The sequence below is a fragment of the Scomber japonicus genome, chromosome 15 (genome assembly GCF_027409825.1).
Source record: "Scomber japonicus isolate fScoJap1 chromosome 15, fScoJap1.pri, whole genome shotgun sequence".
Classification (NCBI taxonomy): Eukaryota; Metazoa; Chordata; class Actinopteri; order Scombriformes; family Scombridae; genus Scomber; species Scomber japonicus.
Window position 1 is genome coordinate 2,962,734 of NC_070592.1, and position 12,825 is coordinate 2,975,558.

Here is a 12,825-nt window from a genome sequence, read left to right on the forward strand (position 1 = left end):
CCATACAGCATACATCAAGGCTCTGGTAGACGAGGTCTTAACATGGTGGGACTGGAGGACAGAACACAGGACTGACAGGAGGAGGTACCACAGGGCTGACAGGAGGAGGTATCACAGGGCTGACAGGAGGAGGTATCACAGGGCTGACAGGAGGAGGTATCACAGGACTGACAGGAGGAGGTATCACAGGGCTGACAGGAGGAGGTACCACAGGGCTGATAGGAGGAGGTACCACAGGGCTGACAGGAGGAGGTACCACAGGGCTGACAGAAGTAGGTATCACAGGGCTGACAGGAGGAGGTACCACAGGGCTGACAGGAGGAGGTACCACAGGGCTGACAGGAGGAGGTACCACAGGGCTGACAGGAGGAGGTACCACAGGGCTGATAGGAGGATGTATCACAGGACTGACAGCAAAACTATTGCAGGCACACATGTAAACCAGAGCTCAGAAGAAGAAGCAATCTGAGGAGGGGTCATCAGGGCCATCTGGATCTGGAGAGAGAGAGAGAGGGAGAGAGAGAGAGAGAGAGAGAGAGAGAGAGAGAGAGAGAGAGAGAGAGAGAGAGAGAGAGAGAGAGAGAGAGATTTTGACCATAAGTAGCTTGTTTTGTTTTTACTTCATATGGACACCTGACTGCTGCTGAACACACACTGGGAACACTGGGAACTGAAATTTAAAGGATAACTGAATCATGACTGACCTTCGTAACAAATAAATGGTTTTTCATGGGAACATCTCCAGTCCTCCCAACGTCCAGAACGGTTGAAGTTCATTGCCACACATTCCTCCTTCCCGTTGTTAGGTTCCCCTGAGGCCCAGTATCTAAAGAAGGAGTTGCTTCCATCAGACCACTTCCAGGAGTCTCTGAAGAGGCCGATCCAGACTTCTTCTCCACCAGCTTTACTCATCACCTCCTGGTTCTCTGCTTCATTTCTCACAGTGGCCAGGTCTGTGTAGCGTTCTCTGCAGTAGCTCTGGGCTTCAGTCCAATTCATGGTAGTAGTGATAAGGATAAATGTCACCCTTGACCCTGAAAATAGACCATAGTGAAAATCTTTTTCCTGTCTGTCACTTTACATGAGTGAATAAAGATGAATGCCACAGTTTCTGTAACATGTTTGTGTCATTATGAATCGACTGAGAACTGCTCCAATAAAGGACTGTGTCAGTAAAAATAATAATTTGAGACACTGACAATGAGTTGTTTTTTTAACAGCCTCTTCATTAAGGGTGTGACGATACACTCAGCTCACGAGATGAGACGAGATTTTAACACTAATAAGAAAACTTCAACAAAGAAATATATGACTGTTCTTTTATTTGAAATTCACAAAATGCAAAATAATGTAGGTGCATTTTGAAATGTTTTAACTAATCATCTTGAAATGAATGTCCCTTCCTTTACAAGTATCAATTATCATACACTGTATGCTAAATGCAAGATTGTTTCCCCATATAGATAAATATTTTATATATAGATAATTTTGGTATTTTTGGAAATAACAACCATAAATAAAAAAGTCAGATACAATCACAAATACCAAAAAGTGAATTATATAGAATAGAAACAATTCTAGTATATAAATATAAATGAGATAAAGAGTCAAATGATCACAATTTATAACATATTGTTAATAAAAACACAGAAATAAAAGTAAATTGCACAAATCCTGTATCACACACATACACAAGTAGAACACATATAAATTGTGTTATAATTTGGTAGTGAGACTCATTTTACTTTTTGCATCATTAGGCTTCCACAGCTGCTCCTCCTACCTAAAAGAAGACATGATGTACAAATGAGCGATAGAAAACCGATCGTCTTTTCTTTTTTTTTGGTGCGCACCCTTAATATTGGTTAGTGAGACAACATTCACCTCTACAAGAGAAATATTGACATGTTTTAATCTCACATCTCGTCACACCCCTACTCTCCCTACGTCTACACTTCTCTCTTCAAACGTTTTGTATCCAGTGGTGGAGCGTACATATGAACATGGAGGCACACATTCATCCATAAAGGCACATCAGAGACACTTTGCCTCCTTTTCTTATTCCTTTGACTGAGACAGTGACCTGTGTTAACGTGTTAATGATTGTGACAATGTGATTTATTCAATCTCATTGCACCTGGTCAAAGCTGATTACTGATGTGTATACATAGAAAATAAAAAGAGGAATGTGTCTGAGAACTAAATTAACTAACCCTAACCCTAACCCTAACCCTAACTTCATGGGCGACCGTGTATATACATTTTTTATACCTTAATAGGGGCAATGTATCCTGGTGGAGATACAACTCATAAAAATCCAAACTATACAAATAATTGTAAAAATTATTTGTAGAAATGTTTACTTAGTAACATCAAAGTAAATAAAAAGAATAATTAACATCTCGTTCTCCACTCTTGCCTATTAAGTGTTAATGATGGAGCTCAATGAGTCAACAGGCTTTATAGAAACTGGCTTCATGACTCTGCTTCACACCTTGAAATGAATGCAGGGATCACACTGATGGAACTCACTATTTCGGCCCAAATCTGAACGAAACTCAACAGTAACTGGAAAAAAATGGAAAAAACTAGTGATAAACTCTCACCTGTGACATTAGAGCAGACTGATGGAAGACCATTGTTACAAGATTCATCTCTCCACTCTCCATTATCACGCATCCTTGTGCAGTATTCACCCCTCCCATCGTTGTTTGGTTCATTATAGGACCACTTTGTGAACTCAGCCTCTGCATCTCTGTGTGACCACCTCCAGCTGTCCACATCATCGTACAGTCCTATCCAGGCCGTCTGAAAGCAAGATTTGATTGTGTTATAAAACATTTGTCTTTGCTCAGCTTAAAGATACTTTGCAGAACATTTCCCTTCATATATAATTTAAGAGTAGATTTGATCTAAATTAACTGATACAGTATTACTTGTTGGTATGTTTCAGTAATTTAATGATACACACACATCAAATTGTTAAAATACATGATATTAAACTTAAAATGTTTCTTTATTGTTATTATTATTTGTTGTCTTCTGTTTTAAATTGTCAATAATTTTAAGCTGTTTTCTGTACATGAAAGGAGAGATATGAAAAAGCCTCATTATTCTTATTCTTTTTCATATCACTACAAAATAAATTAAAACCATTTTTACCATTTTGTTTTCTGCTATTACTCCCATTTAAAGTCCCACTTAAAAACAAACTCATTGGGTCATATTTACCAAGAAAGTGGAACATTTGTACTAAAATGTTCATCATAGTCTGAAGAAAATGTACTAAAGCAGCAGCTCAGTGTGTGAGACACCTCTCACTAACATACTGTCATTGTCAAAAATGCAAATTTAAGAGAGTGAAGAGTAGTGAAAAGTGAATTCACCGCCTTGCTGTCTTGGGGGATTTTGCTTAAATCCACCATGTCTGTCAGGGTCTCCACATCCTCCATGTCGTCTATCGTGGCCAGGTCTGTGTATTTGCCTCTGCAGTAAGTCTGCGCTTCAGTCATGTTCTTCTTCTCATAAACAAAGTGGTACTGATGCTGGACGCGTGACGAGACGACACACAGCACTGTGATGACAGACATGCACATTGATTACATCCACTGTTAACAATCTACAGTAAATTCTTTTACAGTAAATTCTCACAATAAACTACTGTAATCATACTTTTGCAATGCATGGTGGGTAATCATTCAGAGTTTTACAATAGGCTGAGATAAGTGTTCAGCACCATACAGTAATTTAAACATGAAATATTGTAGTTTACTGTAAATTTATAGTTGGTTTAACATGAAAGCACAATATGTTGCTGTTATATTACTGTGAATTGTTGTGAATTTACAGTAATTTCATATAATTACAGTATCATATTGTGTCATTTCACAAGTAATGTGTCTGATTTGCTGTAGAAACACAATATATTACATTTACATGTAAATTACACACTGTGAATTTACTGCAATTATTAGACTGTAATTTACTGTGAAATTACAGTCATTGTTTGCATTGTCAAACCTAAAATAATAATATTACATTTCAGTGTATTCAGGTGTGTCATTACTTCCAATATAGATGATGAACATTAAAAAAGGTCATTTTGTATTTAGTGTGTCAGTTAATGGAAAAGCACTGTAAAACTAAAGTAATAGCATTTAAAGTTGTCACAGTGCTGTACATATTACAATCACTAAGATATCACAATGCATAATATTAATAATTATATAAGAAATTAATGACATTTAAAAAACATCACCACATATACAAGTAAATAAAACACTTGCCTGACGCGGCTATGATGCTGAGAAGAACTTTCTCCATCATGGTGTGTTTGTGTCTGCTTCTCTCTCTGAGTCTGTGACTTATGATATGCAGCTGTACGTTATGAACCCCTTACCTCACATTCACTGGATCCATGCAAAGTGGTCATGGTGTTCATCATTTTACTATCAGACTAATATCTCACAGAAACCATGCAAAGTGGTCATGGTGTTTATTATTTTTCTCTCAGGCTCTTCAGTTTCCACAGAGCTGGTTGTTTGCTGATAGTGTTCTGAACATCAGGTCAACAATGATCCTTCTGTTCAACATCTACATGCTTCCACACGCTCAGATTATAGGAAACAACCAAATATGTTACCATAATTATGCATATTTAAAAATGTGTATCAGCTGCACAGAATTTTTTTTTTTAATTATGTATTTTATTTCCATACACACACACACACACACACACACACACACACAGACTAACACGCGTGTCTGTGTGTGTGTGTGTGTGTGTGTGTGTGTTTATACCAGGAACACCGCCAACCAGGCTCCAGCTCCAATCCTCGCCCTCCCTGCCAAAAGGTGAGCTGACAGCAAGACACCAACCACTACACACAGACACACACACACACATGCACATTTTTTCAACATTTCCTAAATATGTGTGTGTGTGTGTGTGTGTGTGTGTTTGTGTGCTTATTTTGATCCATTTGTACATGTGAGAGCTGTAAAAACACCATTCACACATTTCTTTTAACCAGACTTTTCTTACATAAGTGTCTGAGTCCCTCAGATCAGGACATTTTAAGACAAACCGTGCTGTCAAGGCAGCAGAAGGCCCTTCACCAAGGAGTATGGCCATTTTTTCAACATTTCCAAAATGAGGGGTGTTTCTCTTTAGTTTGGTGAAGAAGGTTTGTCTTTAGTTGTCATATTTTGGGCAGTGTAGAAGAAAGTGCTCCTCTGTCTCAACCTTCTCTGTGTGACAGTGTTCTGTGGAGCCAGGTTGTCTCACTGAGCCTGTACTTGGTTCGTATCTCTGACAGAGACGAGATTCAACATCGACGTCAACGCGTCCGTGTTCAAAAACCAACATCAGGGGTAGGAGCAGGAACGGAAGTGATTAAAACAACTGGTAGCACTTTACATTCCAGCTCAGGAATAACAAGGTAATAGTGGGGTCATATTTTGATAATGAAGAGGTCATAGAAATGTAATATAATGATAATAATTAGAAATACAGACTCCTCACCTATCAGAGAAATCTGTTGAGATCAAAATCTGTCATCCACAAGATTTGTGTGGATCCAAAGAAGGGGTTGGGGTACTTTATAGGAGATAGAGAGAGTGTGATGGTGAGGCTGCAGCTACAGGACAGTAAATTAATGCTACAACTCCTCACAACCCAAACCAGGTTCCTGTGGAGGGTTAGCTCTGAAGTTAGCCACAACTTCAACACTAAAGTGTCTGGACTACAGTCTGCAGCAGGAAACTTCATATGGGATTAGATGCAGAATTGGTTCATTTTAACGTGATCAGTGTCTTTCAAGTATGTTATATTGATGCACGTCTATGCAAATATCCTGTGTGTGTGTGTGTGTGTGTGTGTGTGTGTGTGTGTGTGTGTGTGTGTGTCTGTGTTTGTGTAGTGGTGGGTGACCTGCTGTCAGCTCACCTGTTGGCAGGGAGGGCGGGGATGGAGCTGGAGCCTGGTTGGCGGTGTTCATTGTATAAACACACACACAACTCCTGTCAAAGCAACAACAGTCTCTTATTGTACAAACCAAACTAAATGCAAATTCTTTCCAAATTTAAAGAGCTGTCAGAGACGGCGTCTGTAAAGTTAAACAAACTGAAATAAACTGATAACATGCGGAGGGCCAACAAGAAAAACACAAGAACACATGACTTATGATGATCTTTGGTAGACAGGAAGTTACTGTTGTGATTTACTGAAGAAACAGCCCAGTGGTCAGTTTACTTCAAATAAACCTGTGTGTGTGAGTGTGTGTGTGTGAGTGTTTACCTGTGTGTGTCTGTCTGTGTGTCTGTGTGTGTTTACTTGTGTGTCTTTGTGTGTGTGTGTGTGTGTGTTTACCTGTGTGTGTGTGTGTGTGTGTGTGTGTGTCCCAGGATGCCGGTATCGGAGCAGGCGTGGACTCCTACTAAAAAAAAAAGACAACTATTAATTTACAGGATGTTGTGATGTGTGTGTGTCAAATTGTTGCTTCCCTCTGCTGGATGTGTGAGGGTACTGCAGCTAGATTATATCACAAGTACAGCTGCAACAGATATCCTTGTGAAATTCTGTCCTTAATCATTCATATATCTGTAGAAACGTGACATTTTATTTAATGATAGAGAAATTAAAATTGTACATTAACACACCTGACATTATAGTATTTATTATCCATAAATCTTCCATAGTTTTAATCAGGTGGTTTATTTTGACTTATTAGGAACAATCATATTGACTTATTCATTGATGGAAATCCTGTTTTTTGTTCTGGTTGGTCCCAGAGTGGGTGCTGGAGCACTGGCACCCCTTTGAGAAGGCCATGTACCCTGACTACTTAAGACCACTTAATAACTTGGTTCATTTTGGAAAATTATTATAAGTTGATCACTCAAAAGAAAGTCCTTATCTATTCTTTTTTTTTAATCTATCAGGGTCCCTGTGGATCCTTAAAAACTGTTAAAATGTCTTAAATTTAGTTTTTGATATTCAAAACAAAAAATGTCCTAAAGTAGGAGTTAGACATTATGTTTGAACAGTTTGCAGCCTAAATGTGCCCCAAAATGTTCACATACATCAGACCTGACGAAAAGTTTGATATTTTATGGCTCGCAGACATGGGCGAGGCAAAATGACTCGATTGGTCCTGCTGGAATTTTTTTTTTTTAAGTCTCTTGGACCCATACCCTAACTTCAACAGGAAGTCGCCCATTTTGATTTAAATTAGTGATTTTGGCATAATTTTTGCCATTTCCACACCTCGTATGTTAACTAACTCCTCCTACAGATTTAAACCAAACGACTTCAAATTCAGTTAGAATCATTTTAAGACGTGAGACATAAAAAGTTATCAAAATCTTTCACCTCTATTAAACTTGACAGGTGTGGCGTTGCAGCGAGGGTCCGGTCATCGCTGCTTGCAGCTTTAATTTAATATTATTTTGTCTTTATTGGACAGTTGGTGGCAGAGAGACCAACAGGAAACAAGAGGAGAGAGAGAGACCGAAATTGCTAAAGTTAAGCTAATGTTAGAAGCTTCAAACTACAGCTGTTTTTATATTGTTTATGTTGCAGCCAAGGACTCAGTCACAAGCAGGGCTGTAACTAACAGTGTCTTTATTTCTTAATACATAGAAGAAGCAAAGCAGAAAATCTTCACCTTCACAGTCCACCAGTATGTTTCCTCAGCTGCTAAATAAACTAGCTGCTACTCTCATGCTGTGTACAACATTAAACAGTTTTCTTCTTCTCTCAATGCTTTCACAACTCGTTTCTTACTGACTCTACAGCACCACCTGGTGGCGGAACTCATGCAACGCTTAACAGCCACCAACGGTTGTCAACATTAGCGGTGGCTAACCGTTGCTAACGTTTTTCTTTTTTTCTAAACTAAATGATTCTGTCAGTGAATAATGCCATATTTACAACTAATTAGTTTCAATCAAAAACTCACCGGGATTTGACTTGGGCAGAAAGAGCAGCAGTAGTGTGACTGCTCCAGGTTATAGCTCGTTTTATCACTCTGGGTTTTGCTCTATTTGTCTGTGTATCTGGATCAGCTGTTGCTATGACAGCGAGGTGACACAGGTTTTTATAGTCTGTGTGCTGCTACAACGGTTATTTATCTAATTACATTTTTAAAAAATCTATATTTTTTAATTAATTAATTTTATTATTTAAATCATATCCACATAAATTCACGTGTCTCTATAATCAATTTTCTAAGTTACCCAATTAATTTTATTCCACTATTTTGGTAACCGGGGGTTACAATAGGGACATACATCAAGGTAAAATATGTGTTTAGGTGGAGGATTTACTGAAGTTAAGCTAATGTTAGAAGCTTCAAACTACAGCTGTTTTTATATTGTTGGTGTTGCAGCCAAGGACTCAGTCACAAGCAGGGCTGTAACTAACAGTGTCTTTATTTCTTAATACATAGAAGAAGCAAAGCAGAAAATCTTCACCTTCACAGTCCACCAGTATGTTTCCTCAGCTGCTAAATAAACTAGCTGCTACTCTCATGCTGTGTACAACATTAAACAGTTTTCTTCTTCTCTCAATGCTTTCACAACTCGTTTCTTACTGACTCTACAGCACCACCTGGTGGCGGAACTCATGCAACGCTTAACTCATGAATCAACCAATTGCAATGCAAATCAAACCACTAATGCTACGACATCAGATTTTAGCTCAGCTTTATATGTATAGTACATTTAAACAAAAAGAGGACAGAAAGCAGACCTGTCACAGACCACCTGAGAGGTCTGGATAGATCTTAATGTAGCAGTAACATCAGTGATATTAGTGGAAAACAAACAAAACAACCATATGTTCAGTATTCATATTTTTGAAACTTAACCACATGAATTATCAACATTTTCTCATCATGTTGAGAGGAAATATGATTCAGAATTGGTTCAAATTGTACAAAAAACTATATCAAACATCTACAGTTTAGAAGACAGAATGAACATTTCAGAATAAGAAAGTAAGAAGTTGTTGAACATTCTCAGAAACATGATGTGTTGTGTTACTTGTGTATCATCAGTGTATAAGTGAATAATAACATGTTCATAGATAATATCTACTGATTAAACCAATAAACTACATAGTACAGAATCAAAAGCCAAATGCCATCATGTGTTTGTTTTCTGTGTGAGTGCAGAGTAGGTTTGGTCCGGATCCATTTCGCCTAAATCCAGGCTCTGGTAGACGAGGTCTTAACATGGTGGGACTGGAGGACAGTTCACAGGACTGACAGGAAGAGGTATCACAGGGCTGATAGGAGGAGGTATCACAGGGCTGACAGGAGGAGGTATCACAGGGCTGACAGTAGGAGGTATCACAGGGCTGACAGGAGGAGGTACCACAGGGCTGACAGGAGGAGGTACCACAGGGCTGACAGGAGGAGGTACCACAGGGCTGACAGGAGGAGGTACCACAGGGCTGACAGGAGGAGGTACCACAGAATTGACAGGAGGAGGTATCACAGGGCTGACAGGAGGAGGTATCACAGGGCTGATAGGAGGATGTATCACAGGACTGACAGCAAAATTATTGCAGGCACACATGTAAACCAGAGCTCAGAAGAAGAAGCAATCTGAGGAGGGGTCATCGGTGACATCTGGATCTGGGGGCGAGAGAGAGAGCGAGAGAGCGAGAGAGAGAGAGAGATATTTTGACCATAAGTAGCTTGTTTTTTTTTTACATTTTCACAACAGGAAACATGGGGAGAGAGAGACATGGGTATGACGTGCAACAAAGGTCAGTAGTTGGACTCTAAGCAGGGACGTTGTAGGTATATGACATGTGCTGTAACCCCCCTGGTATGAGAGCGCTCCCAATTTGTGTTAACATTTGATTATATTTCTCAGTCTGTGTCGGCAGTATAAATAAACTGACTTGACTGTTCATACTGACCATTAGAAGATCCCTTCATAATGTTTACAATGGAAGTGATGGAGGACTAAATCCACAGTCCTCCTTCTGTTTAAACATGGACTTAAAAGTTGATCTGAAGCTAATATGAAGCTTCAGCATCCAAATGAGTCAAATCTTCATCTTCTATGTTTCAACGTTACAGTGTTTTTAGTAGCAAAGTCTTTTTGTTACTATACTTCCACCACAGCTCAACAGGAAATACTACGAGGGAATCTGATGCTAAACAGACTGTAAATGTGTCAGATATCACTTGATATGACTAACTCACACTGTTACCATAGTAACTATAATAACTATAGTAACTCACACTGATGAAGCTCAATAGAAGCTGTGGACACACTGTGGAGTTTGTCCTCCATCACTTTACATTGAAAGCACATTTGAAGGAGAGAATATTCAGTATGAACCGGAGGAATGATTACAGAGAGGGAAACCTCTTTCACTGCTCATATGGACACCTGACTGCTGCTTAACACACACTGGGAACACTGGGAACTGAAATTTAAAGGATAACTGAATCATGACTTACCTTTGTAACAAATAAATGGTTTGTTACTGTCACAGTTCCAGTCCTCCCAATGTCCAGAATGGCCAAAGTCCATTGCCACACATTCCTCCTTCTTTTTGTTGTTAGGTTCCCCTGAGGCCCAGTATCTAAAGAAGGAGTTGCTTCCATCAGACCACTTCCAGGAGTCTCTGAAGAGGCCGATCCAGACATCTATTCCACCAGCTTTACTCTTCACCTCCTGGTTCTCTGCTTCATTTCTCACAGTGACCAGGTCTGTGTAGTGTTCTCTGCAGTAGCTCTGGGCTTCAGTCCAACTCTTGTGATCTTTGTTGAGGATAAATGTCACCCTTGACCCTGAAAATAGAACATAGTGAAAATCTTTTTCCTGTCTGTCACTTTACATGAGTGAATAAAGATGAATGCCACAGTTTCTGTAACATGTTTGTGTCATTATGAATCCACTGAGAACTGCTCCAATAAAGGACTGTGTCAGTAAAAATAATAATTAGAGACACTGACAATGAGTTGTTTTTTAACAGCCTCTTCATTAAGGGTGTGACAATACAGATTTTAACACTAATAAGAAAACTTCAATGAGGAAATATATGACTGTTCTTTTATTTGAAATTCACAAAATGCAAAATATTGCAGGTGCATTTTGAAAAGTTTTAACTAATCATCTCGTCATGAATGTCCCTTCATTTCTGCTTTACAAGTATCAATTATCATACACTGTATGCAAAATGCAAGATTGTTTCCCCATATAGATAGATATTTTATAGATAGATAATTTTGGTATTTTTGGAAATAACAACCATAAATAAAAAAGTCAGATACAATCACAAATACCAAAAAAGTGAATTATAAAGAATAGAAACAATTCTAGTATATAAATATAAATGAGATAAAGAGTCAAATTATCACAAATTATAACATATTGTTAATAAAAAACACAGAAATGAAAATAAATTGCACAAATCCTGTATCACACACATACACAAGTAGAACAACATATAAATTATGTTATAATTTGGTAGTGAGACTCATTTTACTTTTTGCATCATTAGGCTTCCACAGCTGCTCCTCCTACCTAAAAGAAGACATCAAGTGCAAATGAGCGATAGAAAACCGATCGTCTTTTCTTTCTTTTTGGTGCGCACCCTTAATATTGGTTAGTGAGACAACATTCACCTCTACAAGAGAAATATCGGCACGTTTTAATCTCACATCTCGTCACACCCCTACTCTCCCTACATCTACACTTCTCTCTTCAAACGTTTTGTATCCAGTGGTGGAGCGTACATATGAACATGGAGGCACACATTCATCCATAAAGGCACATCAGAGACACTTTGCCTCCTTTTCTTATTCCTTTGACTGAGACAGTGACCTGTGTTAACCCTTAAACAGACAACGTGAACCAGGAGATGCATACATACACTGTCGCCCATAAAGTTGGAATCAAATATTTTTTACTTCTTCTCATGAAATGATTGTGACAATGTGATTTATTCTTGATAGATAAAGTGTATATATTCTCAGAATTGGTCAAAGCTGATTACTGATGTGTATAAATAGAAAATAAAAAGAGGAATGTGTCTGAAAATTAAATTATTCCAACCTCATGGGCGACTGTGTATATACATTTTTTATACCTTAATAGGGGCAATGTATCCTGGTGGAGATACAACTCATAAAAATCCAAAATATACAAATAATTGTAGAAATTATTTGTAGAAATGTTTACTTAGTAACATCAAAGTAAATAAAAAGAATAATTAACATCTCGTTCTCCACTCCTGCCTATTAAGGGTTAATGTTGGAGCTCAATGAGTCAACAGGCTTTATAGAAACTGGCTTCATGACTCTGCTTCACACCTTGAAATGAATGCAGGGATCACACTGATGGAACTCATTATTTCGGCCCAAATCTGGACGAAACTCAACAGTAACTGTAAAAAAAATGGAAAAAACTAGTGATAAACTCTCACCTGTGACCTTAGAGCAGACTGATGGAAGGGGTTCGTTACAAGACACATCGTTCCACTCTCCTTTACGAATCATCACTGTGCAGTATTGGCCACTCCCCTTGTTGTTTGGTTGATCATAGTCCCACTTTGTGAACTCAACCTCTGCATCTCTGTGTGACCACCTCCAGCTGTTCACATCATCGTACAGTCCTATCCAGGCCGTCTGAAAGCAAGATTTGATTGTGTTATAAAACATTTGTCTTTGCTCAGCTTAAAGATACTTTGCATAACATTTCCCTTCACATATAATTTAAGAGTAGATTTGATCGAAATTAACTGATACAGTATTACTTGCTGGTATATTTCAGTAATTTAATGGTACACACACATCAAAT